The sequence below is a fragment of the Alosa alosa genome, chromosome 1, assembly GCF_017589495.1.
Source record: "Alosa alosa isolate M-15738 ecotype Scorff River chromosome 1, AALO_Geno_1.1, whole genome shotgun sequence".
NCBI classification, from domain to species: Eukaryota; Metazoa; Chordata; class Actinopteri; order Clupeiformes; family Clupeidae; genus Alosa; species Alosa alosa.
In genome coordinates, this window is record NC_063189.1 from 7,341,020 (window position 1) to 7,353,923 (window position 12,904).

General features: G+C 43.8%; 1 protein-coding gene across 1 annotated transcript in view; it reads left to right on the forward strand.

Annotated features, from left to right (window-relative positions):
* Window positions 1-12,904, forward strand: part of LOC125292195 (receptor-type tyrosine-protein phosphatase delta-like) — a 98,185-nt gene that overhangs the window by 14,878 nt on the left and 70,403 nt on the right. Inside the window, 1 exon segment of the mRNA XM_048239399.1 lies at window positions 1,197-1,219. The gene's annotated coding sequence lies outside the window, so the exon portion shown is untranslated.

Sequence of the window (12,904 nt, forward strand, 5' to 3'; positions counted from 1 at the left end):
TTGCCGGTTCGAACCCCAACCAGTAGGCCCGGCTGAAGTGCCCTTGAGCAAGGCACCTAACCCCTGCTCCCCGAGCGCCGCTGTTGTTGCAGGCTCACTGCACTAGGATTAGTGTGTGTTTCACCTCACTGTGTGAGTGTGTTTCACTAATTTACGGATTGGGATAAATGCAGAGACCAAATTTCCCTCACGGGATCAAAAGAGTATATATTCTTATATTTATACTTACTTATATGAACCAGTGAATTAACTTGATGACTCAGGAATAAAAAAACAGAGAAGATTCAGGGATGAAACTAAGGTAGTCCATCATTAAGTCTCATTAAGGTTCAAATGTACTATGTACAATGTATGTTAGTATGGCGGTTTTGAGAATTTTAATGTTGGTTAATTGAGGGATGCATCATACCATGTTAGTAAAAAGCTAACCTCCGTAGTTGTATGGGAAGCGCACCCCTGGATAGTCTAGGCCTACTTCCTTTAAAGAAGCACCAATAGCTGCATGTAAAATCTTTGACAAGACAGCTGTGTTTCTTGTAGATCCAACAGGTTCTTAATGTTGGATAAGATAATATAAGGTGTTTTTTATTGCCACGCAACAAAGTTGGTAATTGTTTGCTACAGCTAGAAAGTAGCTCAGTCCAGTTGGGATAAAAAAAGAAAACGTTTGAAGTATTGAAGCAAAAGTACAATTAGGTCTACGTGCAACCAACTTAGGATATGAACTGACTTAAGTTTAATGTACCAAATTATGTTTCATTTACCTGCTGGTAACACTGCTTGGGAATTTAAAATGAACGGGTTGGCTTCACACCAATGTCTCAATTGCTAATGTTATCATGAACATTTGACATTACACCCATAGACTTACAGATACAGTACTCACATGCATGCCCACATACACTATATACTGTAAGCACATACATAATAACGCAAGCTTATTTGGAACATCCCTGTGAAGCACACAACATTTACAGTGCAGAACAACCTAGAAAGGTTTCATTTGGATGTTAACTTGTGTGCGGGTCAAACCTGTGGAAAAGGTCTTGAAAGAAGCCCTGCTGATTTCATGTCAAAGTGATGGACGATGTCTGAGACCAGTGGACATGGTCAGTGCTTTAATGTGCTCTCTGATGGGAGTGTGTATTAAACTACCCTCTCTCTTTCTCTCTCTCTCTCTCTCTCTGTCTCCACAGATTGCCGTAACATACCAGCACAGGTAGGATAACATTGATCTGGCTTTACTCTGTTGGTCTATAGCTGACTCACTCCCTCCTATAAATGTCAAAGTCCAATTAGGAATCACTTGGAATGTGAATAGCATGTGTGTGTGTGTGTGTGTGCGTGCGTGTGCATGTGTGTGTGTGTGTGTGTGTGTGTGTGTGTGTGTGTGTGTGTGTGTGTGTGCATGCGTGCATGCGTGTGTGTGGTTCTCCATCTGTCTTGTTGGCCCTGGCCAGGCTGCTCGGTGGCTGTCGGCCAGGCCACTGACACTCTAACAGACTCCAGTCTCCTGCATGCTGTGTGTGTAATGGGGAGGGGATGGAGATATGGAGGTGATCATGAGGTTGTGTGACAGTGCCACTGTAATGAAGGGACACTGCACACAGGCCTTTTTACTTCTGTATACTCTTCAAATGAGAGCACACCGACCAGTTACAATGAAAAGGACCTTGAAATAACTGTGTCTCTTTTCCATGGAACAACTTCAGCTGTCCCAGGATACTTATTTACTCAATTATTACATATGTTAATTGTAATGAATCCGAAATGAATTACATCATGGAAATATTGTACATGCAAATCATTTCCAAATTAGGTTCCCTCCATTAGTGTTGAATGTTCCATAGCTTCACCTCTCCCTGCTGTGAGTGATACAGTCTATCTTCATTTCAAAAAGATTATTTTTCACAGAACCATAAAAACGATCTTCTTCACTGTCTGTTATTGGTGAAGTTTGCAGTGAAATGACACAGTTTTCTGTTTCACACGCAGACAGAACATTGAGATATGGACTTAGAATCTTATTCAGCAATCATAAACACATAGCTTTATAGCGGCCCCCATCTTTGTTTGTAGCTTATTTGTAGCATGTCTAGCAGAGGCACTTTGATGGGAGATAGAACCTTTACCGTGTCTGTAATAGGATCATATCTCATGTCATATACCAGTGGCTTATGGGTCAAAATACACTAACAGCTACAGACACACCCATACACATACACACACATGCATGCGTACACAGACACACACACACACACACACACACACACACACACACACACACAGGATAGTGAACCATATCTTATCCTTAGATGACAGAGTGTAAAAAGCTGCAGTGGCCTCTCAGTTCTACGGGTGCAGTGAAATGAATGTCCTGAATAAAACAAGTGAAATGGGTTCATGCTCATCCTCTTGTGGGGGTAGGCCCGCACGAGCACACACCCACACACACATTCACACACACATACACACACACACGCAAACACACACACCACACACACACACACACACTTACCCACACACAGACACACACAGACACACACACACACAAATGTAGACACACACACACATACACACACAAATGTAAACACACACACATACACACACACACACACACACACACACACACACACACACACACACATACCCACACATACACACACACGCAGAAACACACACAGACACACACACACAGACACACACACATTCATACATACACGCGTGCACACACACACACACACACACACACACACACACACACACACACACACACACACACACCCATATACACATATCTCTCTCTTGTTAGCTCTTCCCTCTGGCTCTTTCTCACACACAAACATACAGAGGGGCACACACACACACACACACACACACACACACACACACACACACACACACACACTCCTTCACTCTCCCCAGTGTCTCTCCTCCTTACAGACTGACAGCAGAAATGCTTGACTCCATCCCTCCCTCCTCAGAGAGGAGCCCTGAATTCTGCTTTTGATCCCTTTGCACCCCACCAGAGGAAGCTCCACCACCAGAGGAAGCTCCAGTGCTGCCCATCTCCTCCTCACCGGAGCCTCACGGAGGAGCACTAAGGCTCAGGGCCCTGGACGCCTGGCCCAGCCTGCTCTGGTGCTCTGGTGCTGCCGTGGCTGCTCAGGGCCCTGGACGCCTGGCCCAGCCTGCTCTGGTGCTCTGGTGCTGACGCCTGGCCCAGCCTGCTCTGGTGCTCTGGTGCTGTGCCGTGGCTGCTCAGGGCCCTGGGCCTGGCCCAGCCTGCTCTGGTGCTCTGGTGCTGCAGTGGCTGCTCAGGGCCCTGGACGCCTGGCCCAGCCTGCTCTGGTGCTCTGGTGCTGCCGTGGCTGCTCAGGGCCCTGGACGCCTGGCCCAGCCTGCTCTGGTGCTCTGGTGCTGCCGTGGCTGCTCAGGGCCCTGGACGCCTGGCCCAGCCTGCTCTGGTGCTCTGGTGCTGCCGTGGCTGCTCAGAGCCCTGCATGGCCAGGTGCTGCTGCAGAGACTGGGAGCAGGGTTTTTGATCAGCCCATCTTGCAGTGATCTTGTGGATGTCAGCAAGTCACAACTTAGTGACCTTATTTTCATCAGAGTATAGTGGTGTGGGTGGATTAGCGTGGGGTTGTGTGTCCGCGGTCGATGGGAAGTGTCTAGATTTAAGCAATAAGCCCCGAGAGGCCGAAGATTACACAGATTTTACAACAGCTAAGGGGGTTAGCCACGACGTGCAAATGGAGTACCTAAAACAAAGGCATAAAGACACAACAACGAGAAATGTAACGATTCATTCATAGATAATCATTCTTCAGCCAAGAAATATATTTCCTCTATCAGATTGCAGATTTCCTCTATGGTTGCCAAGCAACGTTGAGACACAGCTACTCCCAACTTTTCTATCAAGTTATGGTAGCTCAGTAATATAGAACAAAATGTGGTGTATGTTTATGCTGCATTTTACAACGGTATCAAACAGGATTCAGCCAATCACAATCAAGAACTATCAGTTTTAGAACACCCTTTTTATTAGAATTTATTTAATGTTGTCTCTCACATGGGAAAATGGCACAGGAAATGAAATAATTGATCCCAACAAGAGTTCTTGATTGATTTTGGGTCATTGAGCATGTATATCAAGCAGCCCCTTCCTCACTCTCTCTCTCTCACACACACACACACATACAGCACCCCTGATGCCACACCATCTCCCTGTTATGTGGGTCATGGGATAGGAGGTCAGTCTGAAAGTGGGTAACATTGGCTGGACCTGAAGGACGTTACATTATTCAGGAAGTGAGCACAAGCCCAGGGAGCCGGGGAGCGTCTGCGTCCCCTCACATCACCGCAGAGCCTCTCACAATGAGTGGCAGGCAAAACACTGCTAAATGATCTCAGATCAGACAGGCAACTGTCACCAGAGTGTTTTATAGAAACTTCAGTCAGGACAGGATATCTTGTAACAATTTACAGTATTGAGAAGCATATGAGAGTATGTGTGCAAAACTAATAACTTGTATTGTGTATTCCAGGTAATATCAATCAAATTGAAGTTGGTTGGTTTTTTTACGGCAAGTAAAATCAAAACAGCCCAACTTCACTTTGATTGATATTACTTGAAATGCACAATCAAAAAGGCCACAACACATTAATTACAGGGCAAAGTAAAATACATGAGCATTAATAACTGCAGTAAAATAGGACAACTACAAGGTCGACATGCAGTGCAGTCATTTCAGGAAGGCAACAGAGTGGTAGAGCTGAGGTGCTGGCAGGTGTTTGTTTGGCATGCTCAGTGGGCCAATCGAAATGAGACCTGCTTTAAATGGCCCGCCTTAACGGAGCGAGTGACTGTGGTTGGTGCTGCTGAATGAGCTGATCATCAGTTGATGAACAATGCAGGAGGCAGACTACTGTGGACTGCCTGGTCCAACACTATGCTTGATCTATGATGCTTCCTGAGTCTGAGGGGTTTGTAGACTAATGCCAAGTAAAGGATTCCGTTATGAAACTGTTTGCATATGTCTAAATGGCCCTCTAAACAGTGAGTCACAAAGAAAGACAAAATGTGCATGAGCACTCCCAATTAGGGGACTCGGCCAACCTCATTCCCTAATGAGAATGCACATAACTACCTACACACAGATACACACATACAATGGATACTCTTTGAAGTACACACATATTCTGTCGCTCTCTCTCTATCTCTGATATCTCTGACACACACACACACACACACACACACACACACACACACACACACACACACACACACACACACACACACACTTGTATGTAGTCCAGATAAACTAGGCTGCAGAGGCACTCATTAATAAAAAGCCAACCCAGAGGAGTTCTCCCCCCTCCCCATTCACTGCTGTGCTTTGTAAACTAGGCCACTGGTGAGTAATGCTGGGGCCTGTAATTAGGCGATCGTTTGCAAATTCATACTTTTGGATTTCAAGGCCACTATGCCTGTGGGTCACTGTGGCCAGCTGCAAAGTTCTCATGGAGGAAAAGGCTTTTAATATGGTAACTGATTTAGATGGCGGCCCGACGGTCCCCTAGTCCTCCTCAGCGGGCCTGGGAGCCTGATGGGCGGCATTCGCATCATATCCTGGGGTTGCTGGAGGCAGCTGTGGCGTCCTGTTTTATACATCAGCTCCTCTTTACAAGAACAGGAAGCTGACGTGAATCATATCTGCCTGTGAGGTGTGCAGCAGAGGAGGAGGGGTGCGGTTTGGGCTGTGATATGTTTGATGTGTGTGTGTGTGTGTGTGTGTGTGTGTGTGTGTGTGTGTGTGTGTGTGTGTGTGTGCTTGTGTTTGTACATGTGGGAAGGAGAGCGCGAGAGGGAAAGAGTGTGATTGACAGAAAGCGTAGGGGAGCAAAAGAATAGGGTGCTTTCATGCCTGTCTTTATGGTCCAGGCCCACATGAGCACAGAAAGGCATTTCAGCTCTTCTTGACAGTATATTAGGGCATCAACAGACAAGAGTAATAAAAAAAAAAAGGCCAAACTGATGTTTTTATAAAAACAGTATAATACTTTGTGCATCTCCGTTACGTAATGAAACTAGGCATCTTGTTTTTGTTGCATATTGTTTGGGCCTTTTGCCTTTATTCAGATAGGACAGTGAATAGCGACCGGAAGCAAGTGGGAGAGAGAAATAGGGTGTGAAATGACAGCGGGTTGGACCCGAGCCCGGGCACGGACACTTGGACACTTGGAAAGGGCACACAAAGGGTGTGAGCGAGCCCTCATGCACTTCTTGATTTGTAAGCCCTCTGTAGTTAGCGAATATTCAAACTTGTGAGGGAGGACATTAAGATTCAGCCACTGTGTGTTACCAGAAAATTGAGCTGGGGAACATAGGACCCTGGGAACATAGGGCCCTGGGAGGACTCTGGGAACATGTATGTACCTCTCAAGTTTGTGTTGCTACCCTATCTAGGCTATGGAATGTTATTTGTTTAAGCTTACTGTTGGGCCTAATGAGATTTCAGAAATAGGCAACATATTGGCAAACTTTTACACCTGGAGAGAGCTCCTGCTAGGTAACTAAATCATGCCATGTAGAGGTCTGTGCGGGACTGATTTTGCCCGCAATATTCTGTCCCGCTCCCGCATTAATGTGTCATTTTTGGTCCCGCTCCTGCCCGCATCTGCAACATGATGTCCCGCTCCCGCCCGCTAAAGCCAGCATGCAGGAGGGATACTGTAGCCTATTCAGCTTTTCTTTCTGTCTCATGAAAGGAGCACACACACCTGAGAAAGACTTCAGATGTCAGTTTCTTGGTTCTGAATGTAGGCTAACAACTGAAGTAGGCCTAGTCTGGTGCCCTCTTCCTCTCTCATGCTTTCGATTTCGAGTTTTGACAATGAGCAGCAGGAACAAATTGAACCCATGTAAACAACAATAGGCCTATAGGCTATAGGCCTGCTATCCGTCAGTTATGCTTAAACCCCGTTTTTTAATGCTGCCTAACAGAACATCCAGCTGAACTATAGTTATGAACACTACTTTAATAATTTCCATATTTAATTTTACGCACATATTTAATTTGCGGGAGTGCAGTGAATCATCGGTTTGTCCTGCACCGCAGCACCTCTCTCATCCCGCCCGCTCCCGCAAAGAGCTTTCAAAAGTTGTCCCGCGCCGCACTCTTTTGCGTCGGGACCCGCGGGTCTACCGCGGGAGTGCAGACCTCTAATGTCATGTCATTGTGTAGTGTCTACCAAAACCAAATGAACATTTGGACTTATCTCTTCTATGATCCCAGAAAGATTTTCCATCCACATATCCTTGCTCTATGCGCAACTAGCCTAAAACCGTGAGACTGAAAGCTAATTACTGTCATGTTCTTCTTAAAGTGACAGGCACTCAATTAGACCTGCACACCACCAATGTAATGACATTAAAGACAAGCGTAATAGTTTGAAAATCAATATGTAAGTATTCAAGTTGCTAAATATTCTAGCTATTAGTAATTATGCAGATCATAAAATATTAGAAATTGATAAATAAAATCAATAAAATACTAGAAATATATATGGGCTTCGGATCCAGCGCCAGTCGGCTCTGACCATGCACCAAGTTCCAAAGCTGGAAATGACGCATGGACCAACGTCGATTTTTATTGGATATTCAGTAAAAAGAGAGTCGTCCTCTAGTTAAGAGGGTGACGATAATGCACATACATTGCTTGCCACCTAACAAGAAGAAGAAAAAGTTGCTCGGGAACGCGCGTGGAGTCCGAGTGGAGTCGCAAGCGCTGAAGCGCAACTTAATTTCATTGGTTAACAGCGGCTCTAACGAAAAGCGGTCTGCCTGTCGTCCTGCTGCTGCAAATATGCATTCGAACATGACGTGAAATATCCGTAGTCAAACTATAAATAAACGATTCAAAAATGGAAGATAACGCACAGAACGGCCAGCCTGAGCGGACAATTACGTCCCCAACTCATCTAAAATGCGGTGTCTGGAAATACTTTGGGTTGTACAGGTTGATGGTAAAGTAACCGTTAAAGAGAATGTAGTCTGCAAAAAACAGTTCACTTACGCATCTGTAACCTGCGTTGTGTTGAACCTGCGCGATTCAGCTCTGCACACGCCCAGACTCGAACCCCCGAACAGCAGCACCTCGGATCGGGAGGCGAGTGCGCTAACAATTGAGCCAATAGCCCAGGCTACTGGCCCACATACCAGCAGCACTCTTGAGGCATCGGGGAGTGAGGTTTACCAACGTTCCACAAGCACAGCTAAGCTAGCTGGCATCCGTTACACATGCACGACATCCAATCTTCGCGCTCACCTGTCGCGTTACCATCCAAATGAGGCAGCGGAGTCAGAGGCACAGTAGACGGCCAGAGCATCGCCAGGTGTCCAACATCATATCATTGCATACTTTCCGTAAATCCTAAATTATGTCCAGTGTCTGCTATTTACTTAGGCTGCAAAGCACAGATATGTATTTGGGGCAGGCTTATTCAAGGCAGACCTTTATTTCTTACATCGTGCGTTTTATTGTGAGATATGCATTTAGTTTGGAGAGGCATACAAGGCTATCAAAAGCAGATGATTTTTGGGTTGGTATGGGATTTAATTTACTTTTGGACTTTTGTTATATAGTTAAATGTTGAGACTGATGGGCACTTAAATCTAGGGGGTATTTGATGATCACTGTAAAGTTTCGTGTAGTTGAAAAAGTGTTGGAATTTCCAGTTGTTTATCGCGAGACAAGGCAGTCCCTTTCACTCATTCATTGAACGTGCGCTGTGCTCTAATGGAAACCTTATTGCGTAGCCAAGTAGCCTAAATTGAGTTATTATGACCGCCGCGCAGCGAAGCGGCGGTCATATAGGTTTAGTCAGACACTGAAAGGCCGGGGTACACGAAACTTGGTGGGCATGTAACCCCACATGGATAGCATGGAACCATCGTTTTTCGTTTTGATCTGTAGCCCCCCCGCTGGACTGGACCCCCGAAAGGAGGTAGGGCAGACACAGTTTTTCTGTGAATATCTCGAAAACCGTGGGGTTTTAGGAGGACCATTTTTTTTGTATTTTTGATCTCAAGGGGCCATGTCAACCCATTCCATAACCACTCATTTCATGTATAGGCGCCACCTAGTTAAACACAAAAAAGTAAAAATGAGGTGTTGTAATTGAAGGTATCTGTGACCTAACATAGTCAAAACTGCACGAAATTGGAAGTGTAGGATCATTATGACACCCTCTGTATGCACGCCAAGTTTTGTGGAATTCCGTTCATGGGACACAATAAATTAATTTATGTTACTATACACCAACTGGCCTGTAGGTGGCGGGAGACAATTTTCTGTGAATATCTCGAGAACCGTGGGGCCTAGGAGGTCCACCTTTTTATGTATGTTGGTCTTAAGGGGGCATGTCAACCCATCCCATTACCACTTATTTCATGTATAGCCCACCTAGTTAAAATTAAAAAGCAAAAAATTAGGTGTTTTCATCACAATATCTCTGGCTGACAAGGTCAAAACTGCACGAAATTAAAAGTGTAGGATCATTATGACACCCTCCGAATGCATGCCAAGTTTTGTGTACTTTCGTTCATGGGGGCCTTACAATAAAATAATTTATGTGTACATTTAGTGGCGCATACACCAACAAGGATTCCCGGGACACTGAAAGACCGGGTACCGCGAAACTTGGTGGGCATGTAACCCCACATGGATAGCATGGAACCATCATTTTTCGTTTTGATCTGTAGCCCCCACTGGACTGGACCCCGAAAGGAGGTAGTGCAGACACAGTTTTCTGTGAATATCTTGAAAACTGTAGGGGTTTAGGAGGACCATTTTTTTTTTGTATTTTGATCTCAAGGGGCCATGTCAACCCATTCCATAACCACTCATTTCATGTATAGCCACCTAGTTAAACACAAAAAGTAAAATGAGGTGTTGTAATTGAAGGTATCTGTGACCTAACATAGTCAAACTGCACGAAATTGGAAGTGTAGGATCATTATGACACCCTCTGTATGCACGCCAAGTTTTGTGGAATTCGCTCATGGGACACAATAAATTAATTTATGTTACTATACACCAACTGGCCTGTAGGTGGCGGGAGACAGTTTTTCTGTGAATATCTCGAGAACCGTGGGGCCTAGAGGTCCACCTTTTTATGTATGTTGGTCTTAAGGGGCATGTCAACCCATCCCATTACCACTTATTTCATGTATAGCCACCTAGTTAAAAATTAAAAGCAAAAAATTAGGTGTTTTCATCACAATATCTCTGGCTGACAAGGTCAAAACTGCACGAAATTAAAAGTGTAGGATCATTATGACACCCTCCGAATGCATGCCAAGTTTTGTGTACTTTCGTTCATGGGGGGCCTTACAATAAAATAATTTATGTGTACATTTAGTGACGTTACACCAACAAGGATTCCCGACACTGAAAGACGGGGTACACGAAACTTGGTGGGCATGTACCCCCACATGGATAGCATGGAACCGCCATTTTTCGCTTTGATCTGTAGCCCCCACTGGACTGGACCCCCGAAAGGAGGGTAGTGCAGACACAGTTCTCTGTGAATATCTTGAGAACTGTAGGGCCTAGGGATGACCATTTTTTCCTCAGATGTTTGCCTCCAGGGGTCATGTTAACCCATTTCATGTTCACACATGTGCACAAACAGATACACGCACACACACACATACATTCACAGTAATCATAATGCATGACACATACTCACACAGTAGACATATGTACGCTTGTATGCACAGGCACATACGCAGGCACACACACAAGCACGCACACACACACACACACACACACACACACACACACACACACACACACACACACACACACACACACACACACATAACATAAACATAACAAAAAACAATCAAGAATTTCTCAGAATTATGAACAGGCAAGATGGAGGTGGGGTTGTATAAAATTAATTTTACATGTGAAATCTATGAACTAATCATGTTTTGGTACTTGTTGTCTAGCAGATACCAGTGAGAATTGAGTGTGGATAATGCAATTTAGTGAGACAGTTAGAATCATATAGGCCTTTTAGCGTGATTTCTTTTTGTGGAAAAAATGTGCTGGACTGGGCGGTGGTCATATTTTGTACCGCTCTGCGGTACATCTAGTTTTTTTAATTATGCATGGTTTACTTTTCATTAAATTCGTAGGCAACAGTTGTGTTTAAATGTAGGCTAGTAGCCTACTGCTTCAGCCTCTGGCAAGCTCAAAAGTGGGCGGCTATGGGTAGCTTGAGAGCAACGTGTTGGAGACCCATGGTGTATAACGAAGGGTTTGCCGCTGTTGTGTAATTTATTGTCTTAATCATCTTTAGGCTATTTTTGTTTGGGACAAACAACAACGAAACAAGATCAATACAATTTTCTTTATTCGTCATATGATGCATAAATAACCATAATATACACTTCTTCTCATAGGCTCCTCAAGAAATATGCCTTAGAGTGTTTGTACATTGAGGACTGAGAGTGAATAAGTGGTGAATAAGTGTGGAATTTGCTAGGTTGTGTTTAAAAAACAAAATCAAGTTACTTCCTGTTAGATTTTTGTGTGAATAAGGTTAAAAATTGTGGTGTTTTGCAAAATGTGTTTTACTGTAGGAAATTGAAAACTGAGTCAAATACTGAGAATTTGTGTATGGCTTTGCAGATTTGGTGTTCGGTTATGGTGTTTTAAAGACATGTTTAGAATGTGTGACAAGCAAAGATTTAGGGGGGAATGCTCCCATGTGCTTAAGTAAAAAAAAAAGGTGCATAACTAAGCACTGTTCAACCTGCGCGAATTCTCCCCTCTGTCATTTACTCGCGATAAAGGGAGTTACGCGTTTTGGGAGGAGCAACCCCAAAATGTGGGCGTTTCTTATGTATACAACTCTTGTGCGCATTCTGCCACTGGCTTACCGTAATCACCTTTTCAGCTACAGTTCCCCATTACTGTATTAAGGTTTTTCCCCATTACAGTGTCACACGGTGGCAAATTTCCCGACATTACCTTATCTATTGTATTATTTACATTGTAAAATGTATTTGTGATAATATCACAAACACATCCATCATACAGTATGATCTGATTATGTTTGAATCAGTTACACACTCAATGTACCCATGCACTCAATACAAAAGACATTTGACAAAGCAGGTTTTCCTAGGATATAGTGTATGCTTGTTTCTTTGTTTTTTTCCCCCAGAATTATTGTTCAAGTAGGATTAGAGGATAATTTGGAGTACATTGCTTTATACTGACCAAACTCGACACATCAGACCTGACCTGCACACTGATGACTTTTTTCTCTCCACATTGTGAAGTACATTACAGTTTTTCTTTAACTGCTTACACTTAAAATCTTTGCATATCATACAAATTTATTTACAGTAAATATGTCACCAAAACATCATACCAAATATGCAAAACCATACACTAACTCTCAGCCTTTGACTCAGTTTCTGTTGACAAGGACTCACCTGTTGCCCAGAGTTTTAGGAGTGATTGTTGAGTTTACAGTTAAGCATGTACTGCACAGTAAGTGTTCACACCGGATAGTTGTGTTTAAACAATTGGTTCATAATAAGAGGAATTATCTGAATTTTCTGTGTCTAAAGTAAAGGAATGTGTTTTGTAAATCAACGTGAGTACTGTTTTGCAAAAAGTGTGATACTGATAATGTGCTTATAGTTGTGCAAATCTGGACTAATGTTTTGCTAACTGTTTGATACTTTTGATTTTAGTGTTTAAGCAATTGTAAAAACTGTAATCAAATAGAAGTAGAAGTAGTTCAACTGCAGAGCCATTTCATATGATGCATTTGTACTCTATGTTAACCTTTATGCCCCCACTTTGTACAGATGCCA